This window comes from Maylandia zebra, linkage group LG2 (genome assembly GCF_041146795.1).
Source record: "Maylandia zebra isolate NMK-2024a linkage group LG2, Mzebra_GT3a, whole genome shotgun sequence".
In the NCBI taxonomy this organism is placed as follows: Eukaryota; Metazoa; Chordata; class Actinopteri; order Cichliformes; family Cichlidae; genus Maylandia; species Maylandia zebra.
The window spans coordinates 46,435,956-46,447,479 of NC_135168.1; the positions used below are offsets into that span (position 1 = coordinate 46,435,956).

Below are 11,524 nucleotides of genomic sequence, written 5' to 3' on the forward strand. Positions count from 1 at the left end.
TTTTTGTTCTTATTTTAATTTTTTAGAGCACTATGATCATAAGGCATAGTTGTAGTTCTGTGCAGATGCACACTGTTGTGACAATAGGATGCACAGCATTACATTGGCCATGTGTTACATCTATGCAAAGATGAATGTCAGTTGGATCTGCATGACTGGATCATGTGACAAGTAGTCTGTGATTTAAGGTGGCAGAGTTATTTGTTATCTATTTCCCCATCACAACAATTGTAGATTGGCAAAACAAGACTGTGACGGCCAAAAAACTCCAATGGGACTCCTCTAACCAGTGGGCGGCATCATGGTGACTACTTCCATCTTCTGAATATTATTTGCCAGAAAAAGAGTTTAGAGAGGGTAGAAAAATCCAAGCTCTTCAGTCTATAGCAAGTTGCGACTGGACATCTGCTTAGCAAATCGTCCAATAGTATATGCATTGACAAAATGTGTTAATGCTATCAGTAAGCCTATGATATATTATTGCTGTATATCAGACGGGTTATTTTGTGTCTGTCTTTTCTTCCTTCCACTGATGCACACACACACACACCTGCGCGCACACACACTTGCAACCATCTGCACAGAGTACTGAAATCTTGTAGCATTCAGTTTACCCACTGCTTCTCTATGTCATGGTCCGCGGCCCGGCGTCCGGGGTGCTGCTGGGATGTCCACGCCCACGAGCGTGGCTGCTAACCCCACACCTGCATCCCATCCCAGGCGATCACCAGGTGGACTATTTAATCCTGCCCTACCTGCTGCTCCACGCCAGTCCGTAGTCGCCTCTCAGCGGTAACGTACGCCTGCGGAAAAGAACTCGTATGACAAACTCTCCATCGGACCTAACACTGTTTTTTTCCCTGTGTACCCAGATCACAACTCGGCGTGTTTTTGTTTTCGAGCCACCTGCCTGTCCACCTGTCCACCTGTCCGCCTGAGATTTGGTTCACATTCAGCTTCGCCGTCTCGACCCCTTTTGGAGCTCCACCCCCCTCTGGTTCACTCGGCCCGGCTATCACCGTGAGACGCACACTCCACCTTCCCTCGTATGCTGCCTTTTTTCCGCACCCCAGTAATCTGTCTCTCTTTTTGTTTTACAGCCTCTCACAGCCCCGCTCTCGGCGTTCCCTGCGCGGTCCCTCGGTTTCTTCTGGTTCCATACGTTGTTTTTCAGGCTACCCTCACGGGACACCTTTAGTTGCAATAAAAATTACTTTCTTTATTCGCTCCTACCCTAGTGTGTGTGTTCTGCTACTGGGTCCGGCCTGCGCTCGGAACTTCGGTTCATGACAGTACGGACTGGCCAGTATGGACCCAGCAGATCCACTCCGCTCCGCTATTAATAAACAGGGCGCTATCCTCGGTCGCCCGATCAGCAGCTCCAGTCTCTCCAAGACCGTTGTCAAGAGCTCAGTGACACTCAGAATAAATTACAAACTAGGCCGTCCGACCCCGTGCACCGCGGCGTGTCGCCTCCGCCGCTGGAACCCTTCCACGGGGAGCTGGACCTGTGTGGGGGGTTCCTTTTCCAGTGCTCCTTGTTTTTCAGTCGCACGCCTCACACGTTCCCCACGGATACTGCTAAGATCTCCCACTTCGTGGGATTGTTACGGGGGCGTGCTCTAGCATGGGCTGAAGCCTACTTAAATTCTCACCCCATTCGTGATTGCGATTACGATGACTTCCTGGAGGAGTTCCAGGCTACGTTTTCCCCTCCGGTATCGGAGGACGATGCCGCGCAGAAGTTGCTGGGGCTCCGTCAGGGGCGGCGCAGTATTGCGGAGTACCTAGTTGAATTCCGTACTCGAGCGGTCGCCGTGGGTTGGCCCGATTCGGCTCTTCGTGGGGTTTTTTTACGGTCGTTAAATGACCAGATGAAGGACCAACTAGCTTTTCACGAGGAGACCAGATCCTTTGATGAATTGGCCTCCCTCTCCCGTAGGATTGACAGACGCTTGCGGGAGAGGGATGCCGAGCGGCGGTCTAAGCCTATGGGCTCCGTATTGCGCCCCGGGTTTCGCGTTTCTCCGCCCCCGCCCCCAGCTGCGTGTGCGCGCTCTCCGTCGCCGCCCCCGCCTGAACCCATGCAGATCGGACGCTCTCGGCTTTCTCCGGAGGAGAGGGAACGCCGATTTCGGGCTGGAGGCCCAGGCTGTGGGAGGCCCGGTCACCGCATCGCTGTTTGCCCGGTCCGCCCAAACGACCCGGCCCACCGGTGAGTCCGGGGATACGGGTGGGCAGCACTCTAAGCACTACTAGACCCCGATTGTTACTGTCCGTTACTATCGTGACTTCTAATCAGACTTTTACATGCCCCGCGTTAGTGGACTCCGGGGCGGAACAGAACCTTATGGATGAGAAGCTGGCTAAGAGGCTAGCTGTGTCTCTTACTCCACTCGAACCGCCCATCCCTGCGTCTACATTAAACAACCAAGTGTTTGCATACATAACTCACCAAACCGCGCCTGTACGGTTAATCACATCAGGTAACCACCAAGAGCAGCTGTCCTTTTTCACTTTTCCTGCTCCTGACACCCCGCTTATCCTAGGCTACCCCTGGTTACAGAGACATAACCCACACATAGATTGGGCCGGAAAAAGTATCGCGAGCTGGAGTGTGTTTTGTCTGGCGAACTGCCTGAGGTCAGCCGTTCCCTCCGCCTCAACGGAACGGAGGCCCGCCCCGCCACCCGCGCCGGACCTCTCTTCCGTGCCCCCCGACTATCACGATCTCCAGCAGGTGTTCAGTAAAGATGAGGCGCTCTCACTCCCGCCTCGCCGTCCATATGACTGTGCTATCGATCTGCTCCCGGGTGCATCGCTGCCCTCTAGCAGATTATACAACCTGTCTCGCCCCGAAAGAGAAACCATGGAGAATTACATCCAGGAGTCGCTAACTGCAGGACGTATTAGGCCGTCATCCTCTCCCGTGGCTGCGGGTTTTTTCTTCGCGGGAAAGAAAGACGGGACGCTCCGCCCGTGCATCGATTACAGGGGGCTGAATGACGTCACCGTCAAAAACAAATATCCCCTCCCACTCATTAGTTCTATTTTTAACTCACTCCAGGGAGCTACGGTCTTCACCAAACTAGATCTGCGGAACGCCTACCACCTGGTACGGATACGTGAAGGCGACGAGTGGAAGACCGCCTTCAATACCCCACTAGGGCATTTTGAATATCTAGTGATGCCGTTCGGGTTAACGAACGCCCCGGCGGTTTTTCAAGCCTTAGTCAACGACGTGTTACGGGATTTCCTGAACGTGTTTTTTTTGTTTACCTGGATGATATTTTGATTTTCTCCAAGACGCTCGAGGACCATCGCATCCATGTGAGGAGCGTGCTACAACGGCTGCTCGAAAATAGACTGTACGTAAAAGCGGAAAAGTGTGAGTTCCACGCCTCATCCATTTCCTTCTTGGGCTACATCCTCGCTGGTGGGCAGGTGAAGACCGACCCGGTGAAGATCAAAGCAATATTGGAATGGCCGGTTCTGGAGACACGAAAGAAGCTTCAGAGCTTCTTGGGGTTTGCGAATTTTTATCGCCGTTTCATTCGAAACTACAGCCAGGTGGCCGCGCCTCTCACCCAACTCACCTCACCCAAGGTGTCTTTCACATGGTCCCCTGAGGCCCACGCAGCCTTCGCTAAATTGAAGCGATTATTCACGTCCACACCCATTCTGACCCATCCTGACTCTTCTAAACAGTTTGTTGTTGAGGTCGACGCATCTGATGCGGGAGTCGGGGCGGTTCTTTCCCAGCGGTCTGGGCCCCTGAACAAACTCCGGCCGTGCGCCTTTTTCTCACGCCGACTCACCCCCGCGGAGAGGAATTACGACATCGGCGACAGGGAACTCCTAGCGGTAAAACTCGCATTGGAGGAATGGCGTCACTGGCTGGAGGGGACCGAACAGCCCTTCGTTATATGGACGGATCATAAAAATCTACTGTACCTTAGAACTGCCAAGAGGTTAAATCCCCGTCAAGCTCGCTGGTCCCTATTCTTCGCCCACTTCAACTTCACACTCTCCTATCGTCCCGGGTCACGAAACATCAAACCCGATGCGCTCTCCCGTCTGTATTCCCCCGACAGCGAGGCGCCCCCCCCGCCACCATCCTGCCTGCCTCCTGCGTGGTGGGTGCTCTCACCTGGGAGATTGAGGAGACCATTCGCCAAGCGCTCCCGGGGGACCCTGACCCAGGGACTGGACCGCCAGGACGGCGCTTCGTTCCCGCCGCCGCCCGGGGAGCAGTCATCCACTGGATCCACACAGCACGATTCGCGTGCCACCCGGGCGTGAGCAGAACGGCGCGCCTCCTCAGCAGACACTTCTGGTGGAAATCGCTACTATGGGACGTGAGGGACTACGTGTCTGCCTGTGCCGTCTGCGCTCGTAATAAATCATCCACGAAACATCCCATGGGCCAGCTCCACCCACTCACTACTCCCCACCGGCCCTGGTCTCACATCTCACTTGACTTTGTTACCGGTCTCCCCACCTCTTCTGGAAAATGTGTCATCCTCACCGTTGTGGATCGGTTTTCTAAGGCCGCCCACTTCGTCCCGCTAGCCAAGCTGCCCTCGGCTGCTGAGACTGCCCAAGCGTTAGTCACGGAAGTCTTCAGGCTCCACGGAATTCCCCTGGACATTGTCTCCGATCGCGGTCCCCAGTTCACCTCACAAGTGTGGAGGACCTTCTGCTCCATTCTCGGCGCCAAGGTCAGTTTGAGTTCCGGTTTCCACCCGCAATCCAATGGGCAAACTGAACGCCTTAATCAGGAGCTGGAGACTATGCTGAGGTGCGTAGCCAGTCAAAACCCCTCCTCCTGGGTTACTTACCTGCCCTGGGTGGAGTACGCCCACAATACTCACACCTCGTCCTCCACCGGCTTCTCTCCTTTCGAAGCGTCCCTCGGGTATCAGCCTCCGCTCTTCCCGGAAGAGGACCTGTCCCTCTCCGTCCCGTCGGCCCCTCATCACCTCCGGCGCTGCCAACGTGTGTGGCGCTGCGCTCGCCGCGCCCTCCTGCGCGCAAAGGAACGACAGGCGCACTACGCCGATCGTCGCCGCGCCCCAGCCCCTGACTACCAGCCGGGACAGAAGGTTTGGTTGGCTGCTGGGAACATCCCGCTCCGGGGCACGTCCCGCAAACTGGCTCCCCGTTTCATCGGGCCGTACGAAGTGGACCGAGTCATCAACCCGGTGGCAGTCAGGCTCCGGCTTCCGGCCTCTCGGCGTGTGCATCCCACGTTCCATGTATCTCAACTTAAGCCGGTCCGCCTCAGCCCCCTGTGCCCTCCTTCCGAGCCCCCTCCTCCCGCCCGGCTCGTCGGCGGCCATCCGGCCTATGCGGTCCGGCGGATCCTGGATGCGCGCCGGCGCGGGCGCGGCTGGCAGTATCTTGTGGATTGGGAGGGGTACGGCCCCGAGGACCGCCTCTGGGTCCCGCGCTCCTTCATTCTGGACCCTCGTCTCATCTCTGCTTTCCGTGCTTCTCTCCGCAGGCGGGGTCCCGGCCGGTCGCCTGGGGGCGACCCTTGAGGGGGGGGTGCTGTCATGGTCCGCGGCCCGGCGTCCGGGGTGCTGCTGGGATGTCCACGCCCACGAGCGTGGCTGCTAACCCCACACCTGCATCCCATCCCAGGCGATCACCAGGTGGACTATTTAATCCTGCCCTACCTGCTGCTCCACGCCAGTCCGTAGTCGCCTCTCAGCGGTAACGTACGCCTGCGGAAAAGAACTCGTATGACAAACTCTCCATCGGACCTAACACTGTTTTTTTCCCTGTGTACCCAGATCACAACTCGGCGTGTTTTTGTTTTCGAGCCACCTGCCTGTCCACCTGTCCACCTGTCCGCCTGAGATTTGGTTCACATTCAGCTTCGCCGTCTCGACCCCTTTTGGAGCTCCACCCCCCTCTGGTTCACTCGGCCCGGCTATCACCGTGAGACGCACACTCCACCTTCCCTCGTATGCTGCCTTTTTTCCGCACCCCAGTAATCTGTCTCTCTTTTTGTTTTACAGCCTCTCACAGCCCCGCTCTCGGCGTTCCCTGTGCGGTCCCTCGGTTTCTTCTGGTTTCATACGTTGTTTTTCTGGCTACCCTCACGGGACACCTTTAGTTGCAATAAAAATTACTTTCTTTATTCGCTCCTACCCTAGTGTGTGTGTTCTGCTACTGGGTCCGGCCTGCGCTCGGAACTTCGGTTCATGACACTCTAGAAACACAGTGAGAGTGGGATCAGGGAGTACATGCCACGCATAATGAAGTACATAATGCACTATACACTATGTAGCATTTACAAAGTCAAATTAAAATGGGTAAACCAGAACCTCGCCTGATTGGCAGCTGCACTGATAAACAGGTCTCTAATAGTCTGTGGATAGGAACAACCCCATCCATGAGTGACTCTGCTTTAAAGCAACACATCCGCTCTATTCACTCTAGTACTAGCACTTATGGATGGCAGCCAGCCCAACTCCACTTTATTCCATCCACAATAAACTTCAAACTGTAGCAATACTGTTGTTTGTTAAAACTATGAGTCACTTTAGAAGTGAATACCACATTGTACTTCCATGACTTGGAAGAATCTTAGTGGCTTCTTTTTTGTTTTGTGTGTGGATGTGTGGCAGGCCAGTGAGATGGTAAGAAGTGAGGGGCCAGTGTGGTATAGGAAATCAAGTACACAGACACATTGTTCATAAACCATACATTCTCTGTTTGGTACATTGCTAGAAGCATCTTGTAGTGGAGCCTGAAATACTGTTAGATTCCCAGGGTGCTGGTGCAAGTGAGATATGGTAGTGGCTGGCCTTCTCCATCAAACAGCAGCAAATACAGTACTTCACCATGTGCTATATGTATTGCTAAAGGGGGTTGCACTGCTTTCGAAATATTCACCGTAAAGAAGATACATGTATTGCTACTGCTACATTTATTACTGCCTATAATGTTTGGTGATACACAAAACCTTCAAGTGTGTGATATCACACTCTTTAAAGCTAGAATGGCCCCTGCAATTAGTCATATGTTCATTTACACAGGAAAGTTATGACTTATCTTTCCTTCATCACATGTAAAAGCCTGGCATAATCATCATTCCTTCTATGGCGTTACTGCACATTCATTTACTGCACTAGAACTTAATCTATTACTGTGGGGGAAAATGTAGTTTCACAGCAAGAAGGTCCTGAGTTCAAATCCACTGGATGTCAGGGGCCTTTCTCTGCAGAGTGTGCATGTTCTCAATGTGCTTGTGTGGGTTCTCTCTGCGTACTACCACAGTCAAAGGGGTTAGGTTAAGCAGTGATTCTGAACGTGATTAATTTCCCATCTCTCTGTGTTAGCCCTATGATAGACTGGTCACCTGCTCAGGATGGACCCTGACTTTTGACCTGTGGCAGCTGAAAAAGGCTTCAGCTCTGCCACAACCCTGACTTGGATATGTAGAAAAAATGGATGTACAGATGAATGAATGGGGTTAAAAAAAATTCTATATGTTTTGCTTTGTTCTGTGATTCTAATAATTAGTATTAAGGTTGTGGAAAAAGCCAACAGTGTGTGTGGAACCATGCACACTGAAGTTTCTTTGATAAGGAAATGCTGCAGCATCTTTAAACATATAAGATTATTGAGTTTGCATCCGATGGAAACTGTGAAGTTAGGCAACATTACAACCATCAAATTAAAAAAACAAAACACAGTACTTACAGTAGAACAAGTGGGTGCAACGGGACTGACTTTGTCACCTGTAGATGATACTGTTGTTTGCTGACCTGAAGAGAATTGGCCTATTTAGGTTATCAGTCGCCTGCAGCCACGTTACTCCTTATAGAGTTAAAGAAGGGAAGAGTTTTTGTCAAAGTGGAAAGCTGGTTGAAGTCTTTGTGCTGCTCAATAAAACTGAATGAACTCTGAATATATGAAATGCAATAAGTGCGCTTTTCTGTAACTGCTAAGAAGAATCATACTGTATAATGATCGTAGCATATATATGTATGCTTGTATATCGCCTGGCTCTTCTTAGATTGCGTGGCCCAGTCATTGTGTAGGACACTGTGAGTGCCGACACCTGTGATATATATAAATATTTTATAAAAATCCCACAATTGTATATATTTGTACATTTGACAGTTCATTTGAGAGCTGAATACTGACCTGCGCATCGCTTGAAGGTTTACTAGTAAAAATAATGATGTTCACATCCAAATAATCCAAAGCCTATACCATTCATAGTATTCATCAGATACGGCTTATTCCACTTAAATTTAATCTAATCATTTATCAGTATTATTTAAACACCAGGCTGATTACATCACTGCTGTGTTGCCCAAAGGACACACAGAAAAAAAGAAAGTGGTTTGATAATGAACTGGGCAGCTGAGCTACATTAAAAACAAAGAAAACAAAAAACAGTGCTGCAAAGTGCAGGTCATGAATCTGTTTTATAAAACAACAGGTAAAACATTTACTCTGTAAATGTCAGATACCGTGTTTATTTCACTAGCAATGCCAGCAATCAAGCTGTCGGCTATGATATGTTAACAGTTTTAGTACAAAAAAGCTAAAAGTATTAGCTTTTAGATTCCTTTTCCCTGCTAGCTGTGCTAACAAGTCGAACGGCAGGGTCCCGAGTCTGAGTTGTATGTTCAGCAGAGCTGGACACTCTAGACTCATCTGCTCTCTAGGTTAATAATGTTAAATGTCAAAGTAAACTAAAAATAATGTGGTGCACATGGAAGTTACATTATTCATGTCTCTTTCTCGCTCTCCCACAGTTAAAGCTTGACTGGTAGTATTGAGTTATTTACCATTAAAGTTAATCATTATTATCTGCTCCACTCACCACCGTCTTGCTTTTTTCCTCCTCTTCCCTTTTTTTTTTTTTTACCTCCACTCCAAGAAAAATAACTCTTCTTTGTTTCTACTGAGTGGTTTTTGTTGTTGCCATTAGGGTTGTTTAAACAGAATGGAGAGTCTGGTGGGGCACCCTAAGGGCGGTCAGGCCTCTCTTACTGCCTTCACAAACTTTGCACATGGCCACTGCTGTAGTTTAAAGCTTGTCAGGTATCCCACTGGCCTGGGGCCCTAATCTGTTGTCTGCCTTGCCTGGTGGCAAATACTACCTCTGGGGTTACCCTGTTTGAAAGGTGATGCCTTTTATGACACATAGTTTTCCTTTCACGTGTGAGGTGCAATTGTTATCAAAACCCGCCATTTTTATACTTAAATAGCTCGCAAAGCTTATAACATGCAAAGAAATAAATAATTACAAATGAACTAATTGTTGGTTTTAAGCTTTTCCCATAATTTAAAAATGTATTCACCAAAATGGGCATGTATAATGCCTTTATAATATCATTAACTCTACCCTTTATCACACATTTTAAACCACACAAAATATTTTAGTTGACAGTCCCCCCACTGCACCTCAGCAAGGACTGTCCTGGGAAACACATAGAGGGAATTTTAGAATGAAAAGAGAGAAGTTTTTAAAGACTCCCACTGGATTTAAATTACCCAAAAGCCTCAGGTTATGTTTGACTCAGATTTTGAATGAGTTTCCCAAAACTGAGAATTTTGTTTTTCATCTCTTCTTTGTAGCTCTATTAACATGTAACATCTTATCAAGCAGGAGCCAAAAACTGTATTTACAGTGGGGAGGATGCTATAAGACAGACTTGACCAGTATGCACTTATACTTTAATGTAACAAAAACTGGACATGCAAGATTTAAGGAATAAGTATTTGATCAAACATCAGGTATCTGGAATTCAAATGTTTCCCCTCACAGTTTTTATACATTTACTACTGAATCAGAGAGAGCTGGCATTTTCTTTGTAGGTTTTCTGTTTTTTATTTTTGTTGTTTTTTTATTGTAGGTGTGCGCAAGTGAGAAGTGTAGAGTAAAATGAGTGCATACTTTGCCCAGCTGTCAGGTCACTGCCCAACTGGGAGTCCTTAATTGAGTGCAACCTTTAAAAGAACTCTTGTTTGCTGGACCAAAAAGGCTATGGTCACGGTGGAAATGAGAACACAAGTACTTTTTCTTGTAAGCACTCAGATATCACAGCCAAGAATCTGCTACTCATATTGCCTTTGAGTCTGGCAAGGTCATTTGACAAAGGGTTCTGGATGAATTGAGGTTTTGCAGTTTGAGTTGCTCTAAGCAACAGGGTATTTGTTTTGGGTGTCTTTTTGCTATTGCATTCTCTTCTGGCTTTTGTACACCTAGCCCCTGTTCAAAATTTAGACTAAATTGGAAGTGTGAAGGAAATGAGGCACTTTCTATGAACTTCAATTCTTAACGACAAGCCCTTGACTATTATTAGAGTTTTCATGCTGTGATTTTAATTGGGTTTCAATTAAATTCAGACCCACAAGCATTTTCCAAACATTGTAAGTAATAGGCTAAAGCACTTCTTGGGTAAGAATGGTGCAAGGACACACATACAAACACATTCCTGTGTCTTGGTGAAATTTTTTTTTTGCACTCTTCACAGTAATGCAGTACTTACAAAGAGAACAATTAATTGAGTTTAGGACCTCTTGTGAAGTTTTTTAAAGTAGCATTATAATGGGTGACAGAATATAGAATCCAGCTCCTCTCTCTTTACCACTGCTCTAAAATCCCCCGATGGTGAGCAATATCAGCTACTTTATCAACTTTTCTCAAATACTGCAAAGCATTTGTTAATCTGCACCACAGATTACATTTATAAACAACACGTTTTAAGTAGCGTTGTGTTACACTATTTTATTTTTTCAAGGTATAAAATGACTCAATATTGCTTTGGACCTTAAAGATGAGCACAAGGTAAAGTTGTTTTGCCATCAGCAGGTTTTAGACATTTTATGTGTTTGCATGGATTTATGTATTCATGGACCAAGCTAGTAACTGTTAGGTACCTGGATTTACTTGATTAATGTTATAATTTCATGTTAAAATTGTTCTGTAGTAATTCTACAATTTGTCTTTTTCTGGCACAAGTCTACAAATCTGGTGTAACCTAATAGAAGTGATTCTTAGAAAACCATTCTGTATAATTAGGATTAGATAATCAACAGATTTATTATGTGTTATCTAACACTGTTTTCTCAGTCTTGTACTTGCTCTAGTCCACTTCTGCCATTGTCCTTATAAAGTAGACTGATAGTCTACCAATTATCCACGACAGTAAAACCAATAATGGGTGAAGAGAAGATGTACATCATCATAATCATTTGATTAAAGATATTGGAGTTCTCTTGGTTTACAGTAGTTTGTCCCAAATGGACATGTCTCCAAAGAAGGGCCAGATGTGATAGCTTCGTGGTTAACCATGGCTCATGGAGAACATAGACTGTACAACAAATTACTGAAAATCCTAATCCTGTCCATCATAGAATGGTTTCTGAAGCATAAAAAGCTGAAAATCTTGATGTTATGTTTAATATACTGTCATAACACACAGTGCTTCACAGCATGCTGCTGGTAGGGCCGCATAGCAAATTAGTCAGAGTGCCCATGCTGACCCCT

At 47.8% G+C, this 11,524-nt stretch overlaps 2 long non-coding RNA genes across 2 annotated transcripts; both read left to right on the plus strand.

Annotated features, from left to right (window-relative positions):
* The first annotated feature begins 635 nt into the window (after window positions 1-635).
* On the plus strand, window positions 636-1,222 carry LOC143413966 (uncharacterized). Its single transcript, XR_013094536.1, has 3 exons — window positions 636-792; window positions 873-1,020; window positions 1,101-1,222. It is a non-coding gene; the product is annotated as an uncharacterized LOC143413966 (long non-coding RNA).
* A 4,339-nt stretch (window positions 1,223-5,561) lies between these two features.
* Window positions 5,562-6,176, plus strand: LOC143413967 (uncharacterized). Its single transcript, XR_013094537.1, has 3 exons — window positions 5,562-5,718; window positions 5,799-5,946; window positions 6,027-6,176. It is a non-coding gene; the product is annotated as an uncharacterized LOC143413967 (long non-coding RNA).
* Window positions 6,177-11,524: the final 5,348 nt, after the last annotated feature.